The 19,708-nt window shown below is 42.6% G+C and overlaps 1 protein-coding gene across 2 annotated transcripts in view; it reads right to left on the bottom strand.

Annotated features, from left to right (window-relative positions):
- The window catches only part of RNF144B (ring finger protein 144B), a 181,888-nt gene that overhangs the window by 62,329 nt on the left and 99,851 nt on the right, over window positions 1-19,708 (bottom strand). The window contains exon 1 of one of the 2 annotated variants that reach the window (XM_081085587.1): window positions 9,885-10,416. The exons of the other annotated variant lie outside the window; for it this stretch is intronic. The gene's annotated coding sequence lies outside the window, so the exon portion shown is untranslated. Of the gene's footprint in view, window positions 1-9,884; window positions 10,417-19,708 lie in introns of those variants that run through there. 2 annotated transcript variants of the gene reach the window in all.

The following is a 19,708-nucleotide window of genomic DNA, read 5'->3' as shown; positions in this document are numbered from 1 at the left end:
TTCCCCCTACTCCCTGAGTGGCAATAGATGTCTTGATTAAAAATAAACAGGATGCTAATTAATGATTGGGAAAGACCCAATAAGGTTCAGGACACAATGTTCTTATTAGATTAACTATGAATGAGTTATCATCTAAGAGCAAATAAAATACAAAACAACCTGAATATCAAATTCAGGACTTTGAAGTTTAAAAAAAATCTCTTTAGGGTCAATTAGGGGTTAAAATGAATGATGTTACCTCTTCCCAGTCTATGCTTAGAAAACTATAACCCATTTGTTTCCCCAATACTCCCCACAGCACACAGAGCTCATGAGTCTCCCTCAACTGCTGTTTTCTCATCTCTGTTTCCCTAACACTGTTTACACAAAATATTCTGAATTATCTTCCTCCCAATAAAGGACAAATCCCAAGTCAAACAACAAGAAATCTAGCCTGTAAATACTTCCTGAGGGGAAGATGGGAAATGACACAGGCCAGAACCATCCCACACCACAATGTCAATTACACTTCTTCGCCATCTGAGGAAAGCTGTTGTGAAGAGATAAGTCCTGTTGTTTCAACCTAACAAGAGATCAAGGTATTCTTCAAGAAAATCAATTTCTCAGTCTCAATCTACATTATTTTTAAGAAGGATACCTTAAACAGGCCAAATTTGTAATGTTCTCAAAAAACAAAGACATAACTGAATACTTTTGAGAAGGTATAGCTTAGAAATAGTTTTCTTTGGAAGGCAGAACTAGAAATTATGTTAATCGAGGCCATTTGAAACATAATCTTGTTTTTTACTATATACTAAAGTTGTTACTCCTTACTTTGTGAGTTACAAGCCTATAGCATAAAATCAGTTATAAAAATATAAATATATCCATCATCTCCAAAAGTTGCCTCCTACCCTCTTTATTTATCATTAGTGTGTGTGTATGTGTGTATGTGTGTGTGTGTGTGTGTGTGCGTGTGATGAGAACACAGAACATCAGATCTACTCCTTTCACTAATTTTTCAGTATATAATACAGTATTCTTAAATACAGGCATCATGATGTTCCACAGGTGTAATCTTATCTCCAAACTCATCAAGTTGCATACATTAATATGTATAGCTTTTTGTCTGTCAATCAGACCTCAATAAAATGGTTTAATATATATATAAATTTAAAAAATACTTTTATACATAAAAATATTTTTGACATAAAAACTTTTTATAGAGACATGTTTTGTTTAAAAATAAGAAGAAAGGGGAAGGGCTGGGCAGGGCAGGGCAGGGCAGGGCAGGGAAGGGAAGGGAAGGGAAGGGAAGGGAAGGGAAGGGAAGGGAAGAACTTTGAAACATTCCAATCTGGGCAGTACCTGTGACTCAGTGAGAGAGAAGACAGAATCACACATTTCATCTTTTTGAGATGAGAACAATCCAAAATAATTCTTCAAAAAGAAGTGATTTATTTTACTGTGTACAATAACACCAATTCCCTAAAGTGGTAGCTTTCAAATGTCGTTAAAACGTTGGAATTTTATGAAAACAAAATCATAAGTAAACCATCACTGTATAAAAGAGATAATGTAGACGCATGCTGGTTGCAGCAATGCTGGGAGGCCAGGCCAGGTCCCTTTGACATTTCCCTCAGCAGCCCCCAGGCACCATCACAGAAGCTAAAAGCTTCACCATACAGTTTGAAAAACAGACTTTTGGTTTTCACTCTGGGTAAAACCAATAGAGAATATGTTAAAAATGAATGACACATGGTGGGTACTTCATAAAAAAAAAAAGAGTATCAAATAAGAAACCCTTTCACCATTGATTTATTAGAAAGCAAGCTCTTTAAGCAATAATCAGGAGAATCCTAATTTCTCTAATGAATTATTAGAGAGCACTTGAGATGTTTGAGAATGGCTGGCTAAACAGTTTACTTGTGTTTCTTCATTTACTGGTATGTCCTGTTGGATTTACCAGTCTCCACAACAGGAAACCACCAATAGTAGAAACTCACCAGTAGTAGAAACACTACTAGTAAATGGCATGAGATTCAGAGGAGGTGCCCACAGGAAGACTGGCAACACACTCACAATCCCTCCTGACCCTTTCATTCGACCACATGCTCATAGGTACACTGACAATGCACCACTGCCCTCCGGTTTGCAAGAAAAGTCTTCCTTCTAGAGAGCCCATAACTCATTCTTGTTCAACTTATTTTGCTTCATACTTCATGTTTTACCTACAATAAGAAAGTCACTTGAATGTTCTATTCTCCTGCTTGATTTAAAACAGTAACTTTTATAATTATTTTTACCACTGTTACTAATGTGATTGAACCTCTTACTGGGTATGACAGACCCAATGAAAAAAAGAATTTCAGCAGAGAAAGAAGGGGAGGGGAGGGGAGGGGAGGGGAGGGGAGGGGAGGGGAGGGGAGGGGAGGGGAGGGGAGGGGGAAAGATGACAGCTGCCTTCAGGTTAAAACTTTCTAAAATCAATGGTAGGGTTGGGGTGAGTGGTCAGAAGTGGTAAAATTATCACTTGCTTAACTGTAACTAATCACCGAATAGGATAATGGCTGGGGTGTGCACAGAAGGAAACCACCCTAAAGCATCTGGTTTTGCACTAAATTTCCAGGCAAGGCGAGACAGCACTTCCATCCATTCTATGAGTGTCTCTTGCTCCAACAGTGTTCATTATATGAGCAGCAAGTACTATCTTGTGGAAAGAACAGGAAAGCCACTTTTTCCCTCATGCATTTTCATTGGAATTGCCAAAGAAAGGAATACTTCAGAAGCGGTGTTGGGAGCATAGGATGTATAAGAAATTTGCCTGAAAAAGCAATCTGCTCCAAAAATGCAAAGAATGGGAGAGTCAACATTTAAAGCATTTTTAACGAATGCATTTATGCCTGTATAACCACCTAAAATCATAGTAGTTATTCCATTGCACAAAAAAATAATTGCAAAGGATAATGTTTTACTGGGATACTTATCTAGTTATCTAGGAAATTTTAAAATATGTTTTTATTGATTTTAGAGAGAGAGGAAGGAAGAGGGAGAAAGGAAGAGAGAGAAACATTGATTAGCTACCACCTGCATGTTGCCTACTGGGTATCAAGCCCACAATCCATGCATGTGCTTAAGACCACACACAACCAACTGAGTCACACCAGCCAGGGCTAGTTATTTAGGAATTTTTACACCCTTCTGCAAAACTTTAAAACTTAGATAAATTGGCAAAGCATGATTAAAGAGACTAAGAGAAATAGAAAGCTACCAAAATGAAACAACTAGATCAGCAGTTCTCAACCTGTGGGTCGCGACTCCTTTGGGGGTCGAATGACCCTTTCACAGGGGTCGCCTAAGACCATCGGAAAACACATATATAATTACATATTGTTTTTGTGATTAATCACTATGCTTTAATTATGTTCAATTTGTAACAATGAAATTGGGGGTCACCACAACATGAGGAACTGTATTAAAGGGTGGCGGCATTAGGAAGGTTGAGAACCACTGAACTAGATATTACTGATGTAACAGAATATTAATGTATGTAAAAATCCAGTAGATCTGTGCTCAAATCTTATTTCTAGGCTATGCTATGAAAGCCTAAGAGTTATTCAAGAACAAGGGACAAAACAGAAAGGGAGATACACAAATGCTCTAAAAAAATGTGTACATGCTCATGCAAGACTGAGTCAACCCTGTGAGGTAGCTGGAATAAAATATATGAATGCATGCCTATAAGAGGGAGCTAACAAAGGGAAGTGTTTTCAGGAAGGATAGGTGGTGGGAAAGTACAGCTAAAGAGTTGCCTTCTATCATGAGATTCTCAGGAAGCCAATATTCTAATAGAGCAAAAAGAGAAAGCAATCTAAAGACCTTGTTAGGAAAGCTCTCCCAATACCAACTAAAAATGGCATGCCAGGCAACCAGCTTCCACTCAACACAATCTGAAAATCAGCATTGTATTCACCTTGGCGCTTCTGCCCAATACAGTGATTTATTTAGCTGCTGATTTATGTTCTTAATAGAAGCTATTGGTGACTCAAAAACTCACTAATAGAGTGCAGACATTCATCAGCCATTTGCTGAAGTGCTACCCTAAATACAATCTGGAATGGAGAGTAGACCAGCTGGCTGGTAGAGTAGCCAGGGCTATAAGCAGTATTGATATTAAGTGAGACAAGGATTTATGATGACCTCCATAGTGGCCAGTGTTATGGTTCTACCCCTGGCTTACATCTTTGACCCACTCTCTGCTTATTCAAGGACTAGATGAACCAGTGCACATCCAATAATATCAGAAAAACAGTTCTAATATGTGCCCTGAAAGGGCAAGAACAAAAGGGGACCTAGCCTCACTAGTAGCTACAGAAATGCAATTATTCAAGTATATTTTATATCTATTTAATTATTTTTTAAAAGAATAATGCTCAAGGCCAATGAGTAGATATATGGCATCACACAGAAGACACTTCGTCATTATTTAACAAAAAAAATAGACCAGAAATTATTCTCTAGACTAAACAAACCCAAGAAATGCTTAATTCTTAGATGTGATAGAAGTAAATATTCACCTACTTGGGCTTTGGGAGGTAGCAGCATTGTTGAGAAACACTGTTTATCACCATGCCTCATGCGATAGGAGGGAAATTCTGTTCTCTTCCCCACTGTTTCAAAACTTCATTTAGAGGAAATTAAAAACTAAAAAATACTTCAGTCTTTAATTCATTAGTTTTAACATCTTTGTCTCATCAGTTTTCAGGATGGCAATAAGATTTCACTTTGTAACTTGAAGAGCATTATCTTCTAAAATGGAACTGATATGATAATATATCTCTATTAACTTGTTTTGTGTGTGGAAAGGACAGACACTCCATTAGTATAGGCATCTTAAATATTAGCAAAACCTGTTTTCTAGACCAGCAGTTGCCAATGGGTGGTCCACAGACCACTGGTGGTCCATGAGGTCAAAAAGGTTGGCGACCGCTGTTCTAGACAGTCACTTTGCTATTTCAAATCAGGGTATGAATAAAGTCTGTTACAGCCATTTTAATAAGATTTAATTTTTCCAGCTTTATTGAGATATAATATATATATATAAAAGGCTAATATGCAAAGTGTCCCCTTGGGAGTTCAACCAGGAGACCGGGAGTTTGATTGCCTGCTATGACGTGTGCTGACCACCAGAGGGCAGCGCTGAAATGAAGGAGACCCTGGCCAGCAGCCAGCAGCCAGCAGCCAGGGAAGGAAGGCCCCAGCCGGCAACTGGAAGGCTCCAATCGGCCCTGATCACTGGCCAGGCCTGGGGACCCTACCATGCAAGAATTTCGTGTACCAGGCCTCTAGTTGATACATAACATTGTGTAATTTGAAGATGTGCAATGTAATGATTTAATATGTATATTTTGTAAAATGACTACCATAATAACGTTAGTTAACACATCTGTCATCACATACCATTACAATTCTTTAATGGTGAGAATAATAAGATCCAATTTTTTCCCCTACAAAATATACAGGTGAAATATGTGGAAAGAGAGATGAGATCATGGGCAACAAAGAGCATGACATTGTGATAAACTAACTCTAAACCCTGTAAAGTACAGAGCATCTGAGATGTCAAGTATTAACAACGACAAAAATGCTGATCCTTTTTCGGAAAAGCACATTTCTTTTTTCTTGCCTTCTTTTCATGTTCTCATTATCACTACAGGGTAAGGCCCAAGAGGAGGAAATCTGTTCTGAGCTTTCCTAACAATAAAAACATATCAAAGAAGGTGGGAATGAATTTGAGAATCTCAGGTCAATGATATTTTTGGCATTGCAACTTTATATTCATGGTGGGAGCTCCCTCCCTGACACCATGTGCCCTGCCCGCCCCTTTTTCAATCCATGGCTCCCTGGCCGCCCACAATTATTCATACAGCCCTGCTGAATGATTTTCTTGCCCCTGCCTGGCATAACAACAAAGCTCAGGAGCAGGAAGGAATGCCGCTTCAAGGCAGGTCAGACAGTGATGTAATTAACAGATCAAGGAGAAGTGTTATTTCAGGCGGGCCCATAGAGCAAGAGAAGGGTTGACGTCTTGGGTCATGACATTACCAGCAAATTACAGTCACCACAGCACAAATCTCTAAATCAATTTTTTTTTCTCCAAGTGAATAAAAGCATATGTAAATAGTAACCTCTCCTATGAAAGTTGCATATAGAAATTTTAATTAGAAAGAAATTTTAAACAAGTTTGAAAAAGGAATCTCCTCCATCCCACACTAAGTAAAGTGCAGGGTGTGTATTTTTTTTTATGTCTTTGCCAAATAGGTTTCTTAAGGAACCAATAATACAGGAAATAAAGTCAACCCACAAAGAACTGAATTACATAGATGTTAGGTGCTGGGCACATAGAGGTGATGAAACCCACTCCCCACTTATAAAGAGTAAGCTAGTTGAGGAGGGTGTCAACAGTTAGTTTTATGTAATCAAACAGAGGACAATTTGTGGGTTTAGTGCTTCAGCCACAAGTCCAGCAGACAGAGAAATGAGATATCTTGTTCTATCTTTCCAAAAAAGACAAAAATGCAGTTGACTAAAGGTCTAGGACTCAAACTCATGATTACAGAGGAATCAGAGACCAATGAGACATGGCTTTACAAGTATGTTCTTTAATAGACACTACAAGTCATGTGATCAGGTAGCTCTAGCCATAAATAAGAGAAGTGCATCTCACTTAGGTTGTTGTGCTTTCAACTCAAGGAAGGGATCTGATCGTACATGAGAAGTTTCTCATTCTGTGTTGCAAAAGCATCGGCTACTTTTACTCTCTTTAATGTATTGCTTTCCATTTTTAAATAACTACTACAGTATGATTCATTGGATTTAGAAGTAATAATTGACCAAGTAAATAGCAAATGCCAAAGTTAATAAAAATAAAAGTTAGGCCCCGGTTTGGCTCAGTGGATAGAGCATCGGCCTGTGGACCAAAGGGTCCTGAATTCGATTCCAGTCAAGGGCACATGCTTGGCTTGTAGGCTCAGTCCCCAGGGGGGGGGGGGGGGGGTGCAAGAGGCAGCCAAGCAATGATTCTCTCATCATTGATGTTTCTATCTCTCTCTCACTCTCCTTTCCTCTCTGAAATCAATAAAAATATATTTTTAAAAAACATAAAGTAAAAATTAGTACAAGACTCCCCCACATATACCTAAAAAAGAAAAAAAATGAAAATAAAAATAATTAAATAGATGTTGTTATGACTCTTCAAATGGCTGAATGCTCAGGTGATATCAGAGAAACCATGGTTGAGATGACAAACATCGAAGTATTTTTCATGCTCAGGTAAAACAACATGAATTGAGAACTACCACTCTAGTTCAAAGTCACTTCCAAGCTTATGTGACTTCCTTCAGGCCAGAGGCCATCTTACACATCTTTATATCCTCAGCGCCTAGCATACACCTGGCAAACAGTAGGCACTCAATACTACAGTAGATAAGTGTTCTGAATGTACATGGGAGAAAGAAAATATTAGAGGCCTGGTTCTCATCTCTGTTCACTCCCAGCAATTCAAACACTGAAAATATTGATAATTTACTGTAGCTGAGGAACTTCTGTCTATTAAGGCAGGCATCCCTGAAAGAAAGTCTGAGCACTCAGGAGCAGTGACTGCAGACACCTACTCAGCACAGCCCAGAGCGGAAAGCGTGACTTGCCGGGCAGCTTGGCCCCTTTCCCATCTCCAAAATAATCAATTGCACAAAGTAAGTTTAGCCCCAAAACCATTTGGACTTTGTCTCTCCATCAGCATCTGGGTTCAGCATGATTCCTGACCTCTACTTCAAACTGGAGATTTCAAACACTGCACACCTCACTTAACAAGAAAGTAATGTCATTAGGCAAGGCCAGGGGCAACACACAAGCCAGAATTAGTAGAAACACTACATAGAAATGATTCTGGTCTCCTTCGAAATGTTTCTAAACATCTAAAATACTGAAACTACTTTTCAGGAAGAAAAAATGTAAATATGCTTTCTCAGATTAAATGTATTCATATTATTAGAGAGAAAACAAGTTTCCAGGAAGCTAAATGTAGACCTATAAAGACAAAATAAGCTTTTTATTCCTTTCCAGATAGAGCATAACTTCTCTCTCTGCTGTAGAGTTTGACTGAGAAAACTTGGTCATAACCTGGGAGACCCAATAACTAATTTTTTTTAAAGACATGTCTTAAACTGACCTAGTTTGGAAGCCTGAATGCCTTTAAATTGCCAATGAACTGAAACCATTCATGAGAATGAGGCTTTTGAATGCTGAGAATGTTCTTGGGGCTCAGTACAGAGATATTTGGCATAGATGACTGTAAATATTTGTAAAACTCTGAGTTTAGACAGTGTTTGACCACATTTAAGCCTCACTTCCAGCACAGTAGTAGTGTAGGAGCAAGTTATCTAGGGTGATTGGTTTGGGGGACTTTTTGGTTGAGTTTTTTATTTGTTTGTTTTAAATAAAAAGCCAAGCAACCCAATTCAGCAACTCAATACTTTTTTACATTCTCTATACAAGTTTGCCGTTTCCATTAGTCAGAGGCTACTTTTCAAAACAGGTTTCCTTTCTTTTTTTTTCCTTTCCTATTGTTCGCAGTTTATGCCACTACAAAAAACTAAAATACCAGTCACAGGTGTGCAAGAGGAAGGAGGAGTTGGGAGAAAATGTGGCCTTGGATTTCCTAGTACAATTCTCTCCAAATGGCTTTGTGGATCTGCCATAGCTATCATTCTTTTCCTCCCTCCGCCCCCTTCTCCTCATGAAGACAGGGTTGGGAAGGGAGGACAGAGTAAAGAGAAGGAGGAACCAGCAGAGGAACCTGAGGTGAAAAGCACGGGGGGTCGAGAGGCTCATGGCAGCGAAAGCTGCAGCAGCCTAATACTCTCGTTAGCCAGCAACTCAGTGAAGACTGGCTGGGTTTCTTCTTCCTCTTACCCACACCCTAAAAACTGAGTCATCTCAAAGTTCATTTATTTTGCTTCTGCTTAGACACCCCCAATCTGCTGCTTCAGACATGTTAGATACGTTTTTCTTTAATTCATACCTGGCTAGATTCAAATACACATCCAGAAGTGCCAAGTTAGAAGAAGCAGGAGAGAGTCCTGTTAGGAGCCCCAGCTAATGTTTTGATAAGATCCATGTGCGGCAGAAAGGAGAAAGTGAGTGACTACAGTGGATGCATGAAGGGAGAGAACATTTTCCCCGAAAGAATTCATTTCTGAGAGACCTGAATGTAAGAAGTACAGGCATCAGGAGTAGACTTACAGCCGAATCACTGAAACTCACAACAAAAGCAAAAGGTACCCTGGAAAGGGTAAGCTAAAATACCTTTTCTCTGCTGAAGCAGCAGGAGCCAGTTTCATTTTAACTTAAATTTGAGCACAGCAGTATAAGATCGGAGTTTCGCTTTGTTTTATCAGCAACTACCTGGCAAAACAATCTGCATAATGTATGGCCAAGAACCCATAGATAATATAACAGCTTGTTAATATCTGTGTGTGTCAACATATTGCTGTGCATTTCCAAGTAACAGAAGGTAAACAGCTGAGGCAATGCCAACTTTTGGTCTCCCTTTAAGACATGGGGAGGTTTGATCTAACCTTGAATTTTCCAATGCATTCGGTGGACCGTTTTAGTAGAAATTAAACTAGCTTCTTTTTACCTTTACAAAGGCATCTATTTTTAAAAGTTAACAGGTGTTTAAAGGCAGTCAGAGTGAATTCAATTCTGTATGGTTGACGCACGAGACCCAGGACATAACGCTAAAACCCATGGTATCGTAGTTTCTTGCCCTTTTCCCTTTTCTTAGTCCAACACCCCCCGGGTCTTGGAATGCCTGCAGCTTTGGAAAAGCCAGCTAGACCTACCTGGCCGAAGAGCTCGAGTCCTCAGCCGCCGGGCTTCTCGGCAGCCTCCAGCTCGCACACCCGCACACCCGGGAAGAGGAGCCGTTTCGCTCTGTCCCTCGTCCTCGGGGCTCTGCAGCTGACAGCTTTGCGCTCTGCAGGGCTGTAGCAGCACTGGGCTCCCGGACCTGCCGGGCCGGCGGAGGAGGACCTATCACCGAGCGCCTCCTGCCTCGGGAGCTGCTGCGGTGCCCGGGAGCCTTGCAGAGCGTGGGGCGCAGCTCGCCAGCAACAGCAGCAGCGCCAGGAGCCCGGCGTTTATTTATACAGGAAGCTCAGGCGCGGCACTTCCTACTTCCCATCCGAGCCGCACTTCAACTGCAGGTGATGGTCTTAACCCTGTCCGAACCGCCCCCGAGCTGCGGAGCAACCCCGTCTCCCGCCGCAGGCTCCGCTAGACAGGACCTCCCTCCTGTCTCCTGGGCCCCCCGCCGCGGAGACCCAGAGCAGGGCGCCCGCAGCAGCCCCTAGTGTCCTTCATCCCGCCGGCCCTGCCACCTTTGGCCTCCAGAGCGTGCTGCTTCTCTGCTGCATCGAGCCCTCCGCGGGCACCTTTGTCTCCCTCCTTCCCAGCTCTTTAAATGTTTTCCTCCGACTTCCAACAGCCCAGACCGGCCTTCCCACCTTGCCGGAAAACTGTTTTTAGAAATACTTTCCATGCCCATCTCATCAAATATACCTTGTACCTAGTTATTGAAGTAGTGTTGACTATATTCCCTAAGCCAGTGGTGGCGAGCCTATGACACGCGTGTCAGAGGTGACACGCGAACTCATTTTTTTGGTTGATTTTTCTTTGTGAAATGGCATTGAAATATATAAAATAAATATCAAAAATATAAGTCTTTGTTTTACTATGGTTGCAAATATCAAAAAATGTCTATATGTGACACGGCCCCAGAGTTAAGTTAGGGTTTTTCAAAATGCTGACACGCCGAGCTCAAAAGGTTCGCCATCACTGCCTAAGCTGTGCTTTACATCCCATGACTGTTCTGTGACAGTCAATTTGTACCCCTAAGCCCTTCACCTTTTTCACCCATCCCCCCTTCCCCCAACCACCTCCCATCTGGCAACCTTCAACATGTTCCTTGCATCTGAGTCTGTTTCTGTTCTGCTTGTTCGCTTAGTTTGTTTTTTAGATTCGATGGCTGATAGATATGTGTTTATTGCCATTTTATTGTTCATATATTTTTTTCTTCTTTTCCTTTAAAGGAGACCCTTTAACACTCCATGTAAGACTGGCTGGTGGTGATGAACTCCTTGAAGCTGATTGGTCCTTTTGTGTCGAATGGTGGTAAAATGGAAACGCCGGCCAATGAAATCACGACCCTCTTAGTTTCCCTCATAAAACACTGGCACACCTTTAGGATACAACGATTTTGCTTGAAATGCTTTGTCAACAGATTATGTGGGAACACTTAGTAACCTAACAGCTTGTACTCTCAACCAAAGAAAATGTAACCAAGTGATCTGGAAGCTGCGGGGAACTATGACTGTGCCTTCCTTACTCTGAAACCGTGGACGCTTAATTTGTCGAATGTTTAGGACAGATTATACCCTTGCTCCCCACACCCTCCAGAGGTCAAAACCACAGTCCCAAATCTGTGGCAGTTCAGAAAAACCTTTACTCTGATACAAGAATCGTTCTGTGCTCACTCTGCAACCTCCCTCTCCTTTTGCAACAGCTCAGGAATGCGCTCCCTACAAGGAAGGGACTCTCCAACCCTGGTGGAAGGGAGAGCCCCTGAAGGAAGAGCACATAGCAAATTGCTTCCCAACTTCCTCCATGCTGAAGAAAACCCCAGGTCAAAGCCAGGTGCTGAAGAACACAGTGTATCCCTGTGTGCGGTGGTGGGACAGGCGGGAGGACCCGTCCACGAGTGGGGGAGGGAGGGAAAGTGGACAAGGGAATAAGAGAGGAAGAGAAGTCACAGTGGGACACTTGAGTTTGGAAAGTTCTCCTAGCTTCATTTTAATAATGAGGAAACAATGTCCAGGGAGATTTAAGTCGTTGGCTTGAACCAGATAGGGAGCTGGGCTGGAATGAGACTAAACCTGCCTTGGATGAAAAAGGTACATGCAAAATGAAAACCACCCCCACATATGGCTAACTTCAAAGTTAGCAGCAGCGGGTTCTGAGATCACCAACCTCAGGGTACTTTCTTGGTGTAGTGAACATCGTTGAAGGGATCAAGAAAGGTAAATAAAGCACCTTCTAAGAGGTAGGTTTATTCATTAGTGTTGATGCCAAAAGTTTGGCACCTTAAACCAAAGTTCAACACAGAGTCCACTTTTGAAATTACCATGCAATTGAGTTATAATCCCTTATCAACAGGGTAAGGGAAGAAGCTGCTGCCAATATTAATGAAAACATAGGTTAAGCAACAATCAAGCTGCCTGTTGTTGTCAATAGCGGGGGGGGGGGGGGGAGAAAAAATATACTGTATAATTAAAAGAACATCAGCATTATTATCAAACATGCAAGTAAATAAAAATTGAATTCAACTTTTAGTTGGGCTACATAAGCAGGTCAAACACTACAGTATTGTGTGAACAATGCTTTCCTATCCGCCTAATGAGCCCGTTGTGTGCATCATTCATTCCCTCAAGCATTTTTTTATCTCCTCCCAGAAAAGCTGCTTAGAAGCTTGGGAAACAAAGATAAGTTGGATCTAGTCCTGTCCACAGAGAGCTTAGTCCTGGAAAGGAGTCAGACAAGCAAACCAATTCTCAGGGTATTCTGATGAGTGATGTGATAGACTTAGACATGACGTGCCCAGGGAATACAGAGAAAAATAATTTAACTTAAGGAAAGGGATTGATGAAAAAGAATAAAGGAAGGTATCCCTGAGAAAGTAACTAAAAGCTGAGTCCTCAAGTAGCTGATTGGGGAAGGTGGAGAAAGGTGAAGCAGTCAGAGGGAACAGCCAATGCAAAGGCCTAGAGATGTGAGACTTTAAGCGATGCTTTTTGTAATTCAGACAGAATGGGTGCATTCAGAGTAAAAGAATGAGGGCATGAAAAAGAAGGGAACAGGTGGAGAGAGATTTCACAAACAGAATTCATAGGACCTGATAGACCTGACTGGATATGGGAGATAAGGGAGAGAGGAGAGCCCAGGGTGCTGGTGCCACTGATTGACACTGGGAATAGAGGCAGAGCAGTAAGGAAAATGATGACGATTCCATTGTAACTGTGCAGAATCTGAGGTGCATGAGGGACATAGTGGGAGATGTGTCTAGTAGGCTGGCAGCAGAGAGAGATTGGGGGTAGAGAATCTTTTAGGAATGACCATCATTTCGGTGGTAGCCATGGATGAGATGACCAAGAGCTGACATCAAAAGGTGGCATGCTGTTGAGAGAATCAGAGACTCTGAACCCATACAAACTCTATTCATCATCATATAAGTTTAAACAAGTTTTAACATACCCCGAATTCTGTTTTCTCATCTATAAAATTGGAATGATGATATTCATCTCACAGGTTATTGTGAGGTTAAATGAGAGGTTGTACATTAGCTAGCACAGGGCCGATGGCACTAAATCTGGAATTGTACAGTACACAACCTGCTCAGCATGGCCCTATCCTGCTACACAATAAAAACTCAGTCAATGTTATTCATGTAAGAAGGAAGGAAAAGAAATGGATCATAAAAGAGAACCAAAGGAGTACCAGTATTTAAAGAGCAACCCTCAAGTATTAGGAATTGCTCCTTTTAGACTGGAATAATAAATGTAACACTTGATATTCCAGACTGAGAAGTAGAGTCCAACCACTGCAATCCATAAAATTGTTTTTCATATTTCTAAGCAATAAGAGACATAATATTACAAATTTTCACCAGGGATTACAGTCACATTAACCATCGTAATAGAGAATAATTTCCTAATCAGAATTACAGACCTTCCTAAAGAAAAGGCAAACAAAATCTTGACATGAATGGTAAGTAATCCAAACTGTAGGAATTGTGTTAACTTGTAATGTACCTAAAGTTATATAGAGCAAAACGAAAATAAATCCAAAGCATACTTAAATTTTTCCCTGCATCTGAGGCAAAACTATACAGAAATATATTTACTAGATTATTAGGTATCTATGTATAAAATACTTATATAATAATAAATGCCATAGTAGATAACAGGTAATAGATATATACTGTAAAATGCACTCTAGTCCTACATAAGAAGAGAATCAAGAAGTGAAATTTCTTCTTTGGAAAAGTTTTCTCTTTAACAAAGAAAATTCAAGGTTCATTCTTGTGCTATTAAAACTAACCTTCTAATCTACCTTAATATGTAAGCTATGTAACTTAGCTGTGACATCTCAGTTATATCCCATGTTAAAACATAAAAAGTTTTAATGATTTGTTTAGTTTCAAGAAATCAGATGACAGAACACAAGTATTGGGAAACCTGCTCTGCAATCGGTGCAATTCTCTCTTCACTGGAAAAAAACTTAAAGCAAAGGTCATGGTGCTCTACCACTGACAGTGTGGTGATTTCTCATTTCCAAGCAGCTGTGATTTCATTTGCCTTTTTCTGTTGCATCTTATACATTCAATTCAGCCTTGATCGAGGGTACTGAGTATAGAACCAAGAGAAAGACACAACACAAAACGAGACTAAGAACATTATACAATAATGTGATAGCAACTATGCCAGAGATATGCTCAGGCTGGCACAGAAGGCAAACTTCATGGAAAGTCAAAATATGACTCAGAAATTATCACCCAGTTACCTCAGACTTGATAACAAACATTTTCGAAAAGCTGGGGACATGTCCTTTGGTTCTATTTCTAACATACAAGAGCATCTCCACATCTCACAGAGCAAGTCAAAACCAGCTGGACCCCCACAGGAAAATCCTGACCAGAATACAGTCATGGGCCACACCAGATGTTTTGGTCAACAACAGACCACATAGGTGACTGTGGTCTCATAGATTATAATGGGGCTGAGTTGAAAACAATAAATGAACAAACAAGACAAAAAAACAAACAAAAAATAGACACAGGCAACAGTATGAGTGTTACCCAGGGAAAAGGGTTGGGAGAGGTAGTAAAAGGTAAAGGGGGTCAAATATAAGGTAAGGAAAGGAGAACTGACTTTGGTGGTAAAGACACAATGCCATATGCAGATGATGTATTATAGAATGGTAAAATTGCAACCTATAGAATTTTATTAACCAGTGTCACCCCCAATAAATTTAATTTTTAAAAAAACACATCTGTTGCCCTAACTGGCTTGGCTTAGTGGATAGAGCGTCAGCCTTTGGACTGAAGGGTCCCAGGTTCGATTCCAGTCAGGGACATGTACCTTGGTTGCAGGCACATCCCCAGTAGGGGGTGTGCAGGAGGCAGCTGATCGATGTTTCTCTCTCATCGATGTTTCTAACTCTCTATCCCTCTCCCTTCCTCTCTGTAAAAAATCAATAAAATATATTTTTTAAAAAAACACATCTGTTAAATGCTACATTAGGAAAAACTGAAATGCATGTAATACTTACTTTAAATGACCTTTATCTTAACTGGTGACAAATAAGTTTAAATTAAAATCAAGAAACTCTACAATATATATGCTTCAAAAAAGATAATGGAGCTGAAAAATTCCTATTGCCCTGTAACGTCATAGCACAACATAGTTCTCATGTTTGTGGTGATGCTGGTGTAAACACACCTACTGCACTGCCAGTTGTATAAAAACATAACACATACAATGATGTACAGTACGTACTTTAATCCTATCTAATAAAAGAGAAACATGGTAATTGGCGTACGACCGCTACCCTTCCCATTGGCTAATCAGGGCGATATGCAAATTAACTGCCAGCCCAAATGGCAGCCGGCAGCGGAGGCCTCAGAGCTGGAGCCAGAGCTAAAGCTGGCCCAGAAAAAAAAAAGAAAAAAAGGAGCAGTTGGGAGCTTCAGTCCCAGCCTGAAAACAGCCCTCAGCCCCTCACCCAGACTGGCCAGGCACCCCAGTGGGGACCCCCACCCTGAAGGGTGTGTGATCAGCTGCAAACAGCCATCATCCCCTCATCCAGGCTGGCCAGACACCCCAGTAGGGACCCCCACCCTGATCCGGGACACCCTTCAGGGCAAACCAGCCAGCCCCCACCCATGCACCAGGCCTCTATTCTATATAGTAAAAGGGTAATATGCCTCCCAGCACCAGGATCAGTGGAGCCGTGAGGTCTCCCAGCATGGGGATCAGCATGACAGGGGGCAGAGCCCAAACCCCCTGATCGCCCTGTGGCTCTGTGTGTGACGGGGCGGGGCCACAACCTCCCTATCGGCCCTGCTCTGTTCCTGACAGGGGAAGGCGCCCCAACCCCCTGATCGGCCCTGCTCTGTGCCTGATAGGGGGGAGCTCCCCAACTTCCTGATCACCCTGCGGCTCTGTGTGTGACAGGGTGCGGCGCCCCACCCCTCCCCACCCCACGGGCCCTGCTCTGTGTGTGACGGGGTAGAGCCATAACCTCCCCATCAGCCCTGCCCTGAGTGTGAGAGTGGCGGCGCCCCAACCCCCTGATCAGCCCTGCTCTGTGGGTGATAGAGGGTGGCGCCCCAACCCCCTGATGGGCTCTGCTCTGTGCGTGACAGGGTACAGAGCCCCAACCCCCCAGATCGGCCCTGCTCTGTGCGTGACAGGGGGTGGTGCCACAACCTCCCCATCGACCCTGCCTTGAGTGTGACAGGGGGCGGTGTCCAAACCCCCCAATCGGCCCTACCCTGAGTGTGACTGAGGGTGGCATCGCAACCTCCCGATCCGCCCTGCTCTGTGCATGACAGGGGGCAGTGCCCCAACTCCCCAATAGGCCCTGCTCTGAGCCCGACCAGGGGCTGCACCTAGGGATTGAGCCTGCCCTCTGCCACCCGGGAGCAGGCCTAAGCCAGCAGGTCGTTATCTCCCAAGGGGTCCCAGACTGCGAGAGGGCACAGGCCGGGCTGAGGGACCCCTCCTCTCCCCCCACCCCCCCCCGCCCAGTGCACAAATTTTTGTGCACCGGGCCTCTAGTGATGATAATAAATGACTATGTTACTGGTTTATGTATTTACTATACTATACTTTTTATTGTTATCTTAGAGTGCACTCTTTCTGCTTATAAAAACAGGCTTCTGTAAAATTACGTCATGTTATAATGGCCACAGCCTCATACCTCTCGTGTTTACCCCATCTCTTGATTACAACATTTTCTCTTGTGCTTGATTTAATCTCATGCTGTGTTTTACAGTAACATGCTGTACAGGCTTGTAGCCTCGGACAAAGGTGTGCAGTAGGCTATACCATCTAGGTTTAAGTGAACTCTGTGATGTTTGCACAACAATGAAATCACCTAAAGACACTTTTCTCGGGTGCCCTTAATTGAGCAGCGCATGACTGTAATCTCAAACTGCCATTGCCATTCTGCCGCATGAGAACCCGTCATGACCCCGGAGGAAGAGCTGAACGAGAGAGCAAGATTCCGAAGGATTCAGTGTTCAAGACTTTAAACATCCCACCTACAACACCATGCCCAGCTGGGGTTATGAGCCCAATGAGGAACATGATTCTCAGCACTCTTGTTCATCCCCTAACTCTAGAAAAAGTGACTGCATCAGCCCTGAATTAAGATTCTCCACTAGAAAGTCAGATGAAATAGTCTTGGGAATCCTTGTTTGCAAAGTTTTCATTAATCCTCCTACTAATATTATTACCATCTCTTCTAAATCCTGTATATCAGACAATCAATGAAAAAAAACATCCCCCACCAATGCTCCCATAGTTGTCATCCCAGAGAATGTACTGATCGGTGTGCAGGACACAGAGAGCTCAGTACTGTGCCCCCATATCCTACATGACATGGAGGATTCTCCTGAAGTAAAAGTCAAACTATTTCTTGGCTTAAATCATGAGGAACTTCACTCTTCAAACTAAGATTCCACTCTACAGGGATCAAATCACTCATAGGTGGGAATATTACAGCTGTTAATTTCCCAGTAGAACTTTAACGCCACCTTAAAAACCTGTTTTCTCTTATAACACAGATGTCTGATTCCCTTCTTTTCCTGCTTTCTCCTTTTTACTCTTCTCGTCCCTCTTCCTGCAAAACAGTGAATAATAAAGTCCCCAGTGAAATCAGGAGCCAGATAGAAATAACAAATCCTATCGTCTGCAACATAGCAAAGGGACAAAATTAAGGGCATGGATGGAGAAAAACAGGGACCTTGAGAGGGAGAGATCCTATTCTGTATTCTACAAGGAAAAAAAAAAAAGAAGCCTACGATGGGAAAGTCTATCTCCCTTCCACATCTACCACTTTTCATGTAAAGTTCTCTGCATCCTCCTCCGAATGTCTTAAGAGGGTTGGTTCAGCACAACTCCCCACAGCACATTCCACATATAGCCTCACAAGGAGCAGGGCAGAGGCTTAGCTAGATATTAACATTGTAGCAAAAAGCATTCTTACAAGTGAGTGACCCTTACATGGATCCCTCTCATTCCTCTTGGCCCTGGAGAAGAATCCTACTTGGTTAAAAATATGAAGACCACTTTACGTAAGTGGTAATTGCAGTCACGTGATACCTCTTGGCAAAGCACGTTTTTCCAAGGGCCTCACAATAATTTTTAAACACACACGATGCCTGAGCCATATAACTATATTTATCTCATGGAAGTCACTGTGTCACTAGTTGCATGTAATTAATGATCTCGTAAGGCCAGTACCGGAGAAAAGTTACTGCCCAGAGTCATTTCTTTTCAGATATGTAGGCCTTCCCTCCCTCCTCTACCTCAGCTCTCTCTTTATCCCTCCACTTTGGCACCTGTGGAGCACTCTATTCACAGGCCTGTCTCCCTCACTAGTCTGTGAGAGGAGTGTCATAATATTTCTTTTCCACTTTCCGCTCACATCAGCCCTTCACTCACCCATGAACCAAAGTTAACAGCTTTGGTGTCTTCTAAGTAATTTTCTCTGTGTTCATTTAGTCATGCTGATGTATGCTCACACACACACACACACACACACATACACCATTTATCTTAGCTCTGTGAATTGTCTTTTCATATTCTTTGTCCATTGTGCTTTATATAGTTTATATTTTTCCTATTTATAAGAGCTATTTATAAATATGAACACTTGGGTGAAATACACTTTACAAAGACTATTCCACACATAGCTGATGTCTGCTGATTTATTTATGTTACTACTAGAGGCCCGGTGCATGAATTCATGCATAGGTGGGGTCCCTCGGTGAGGACTGTGGGGATTGGGCTGAAACCGGCAATCCAACGCCGCTTGCTGCTCCTGCCTGCCTTCCGCTCTTGTCTGCCACTCCTGCTCATCCTGACCCCCCCTTGCACCCAGTCAGTCCTGATTGGGAGAGGCTCGCACCACTGCAGCACTGCTCGCCAGCCTTGAGCCCTGCATCTGGCGCCTGTCCTGAGGAGGTGAGGGGGGCCAGGACATGATCAGCCCTCCAGGTGGGCAATGGGATGCCCTTGCCGGCCTGGGATCTGGATCCATCCCTCTGACATTCGTGCCGGTTGTCAGAAGCCACCTGCAGCCGCTTTTATATCGTTTCTTCCTTGTGGAGTGTCTAAGGAGGGGAAGTGGCCATGGTGCATGAGGCCGACTTCCAGGAGGCCGGCAGCACTGTCAAGATCATGCCAACAGTGCTGGTCTGTCGGTGCCTGGCCCATTCTCCGGAGATTGGGCCTGCAGGACTACTGAGGGAGTGAGTGGCTGCTGAGGGCTGATGGGCCGCCAGGACAGGTCCGTCAGTTGAGTGGTACTCCCACTGTGGGAG

The sequence above is a fragment of the Myotis nattereri genome, assembly GCF_964212035.1.
Source record: "Myotis nattereri genome assembly, chromosome: 3".
In the NCBI taxonomy this organism is placed as follows: Eukaryota; Metazoa; Chordata; class Mammalia; order Chiroptera; family Vespertilionidae; genus Myotis; species Myotis nattereri.
The sequence above is the reverse complement of the archived record's forward strand: the minus strand, read 5'-3'. Positions and strand labels throughout refer to the sequence as shown.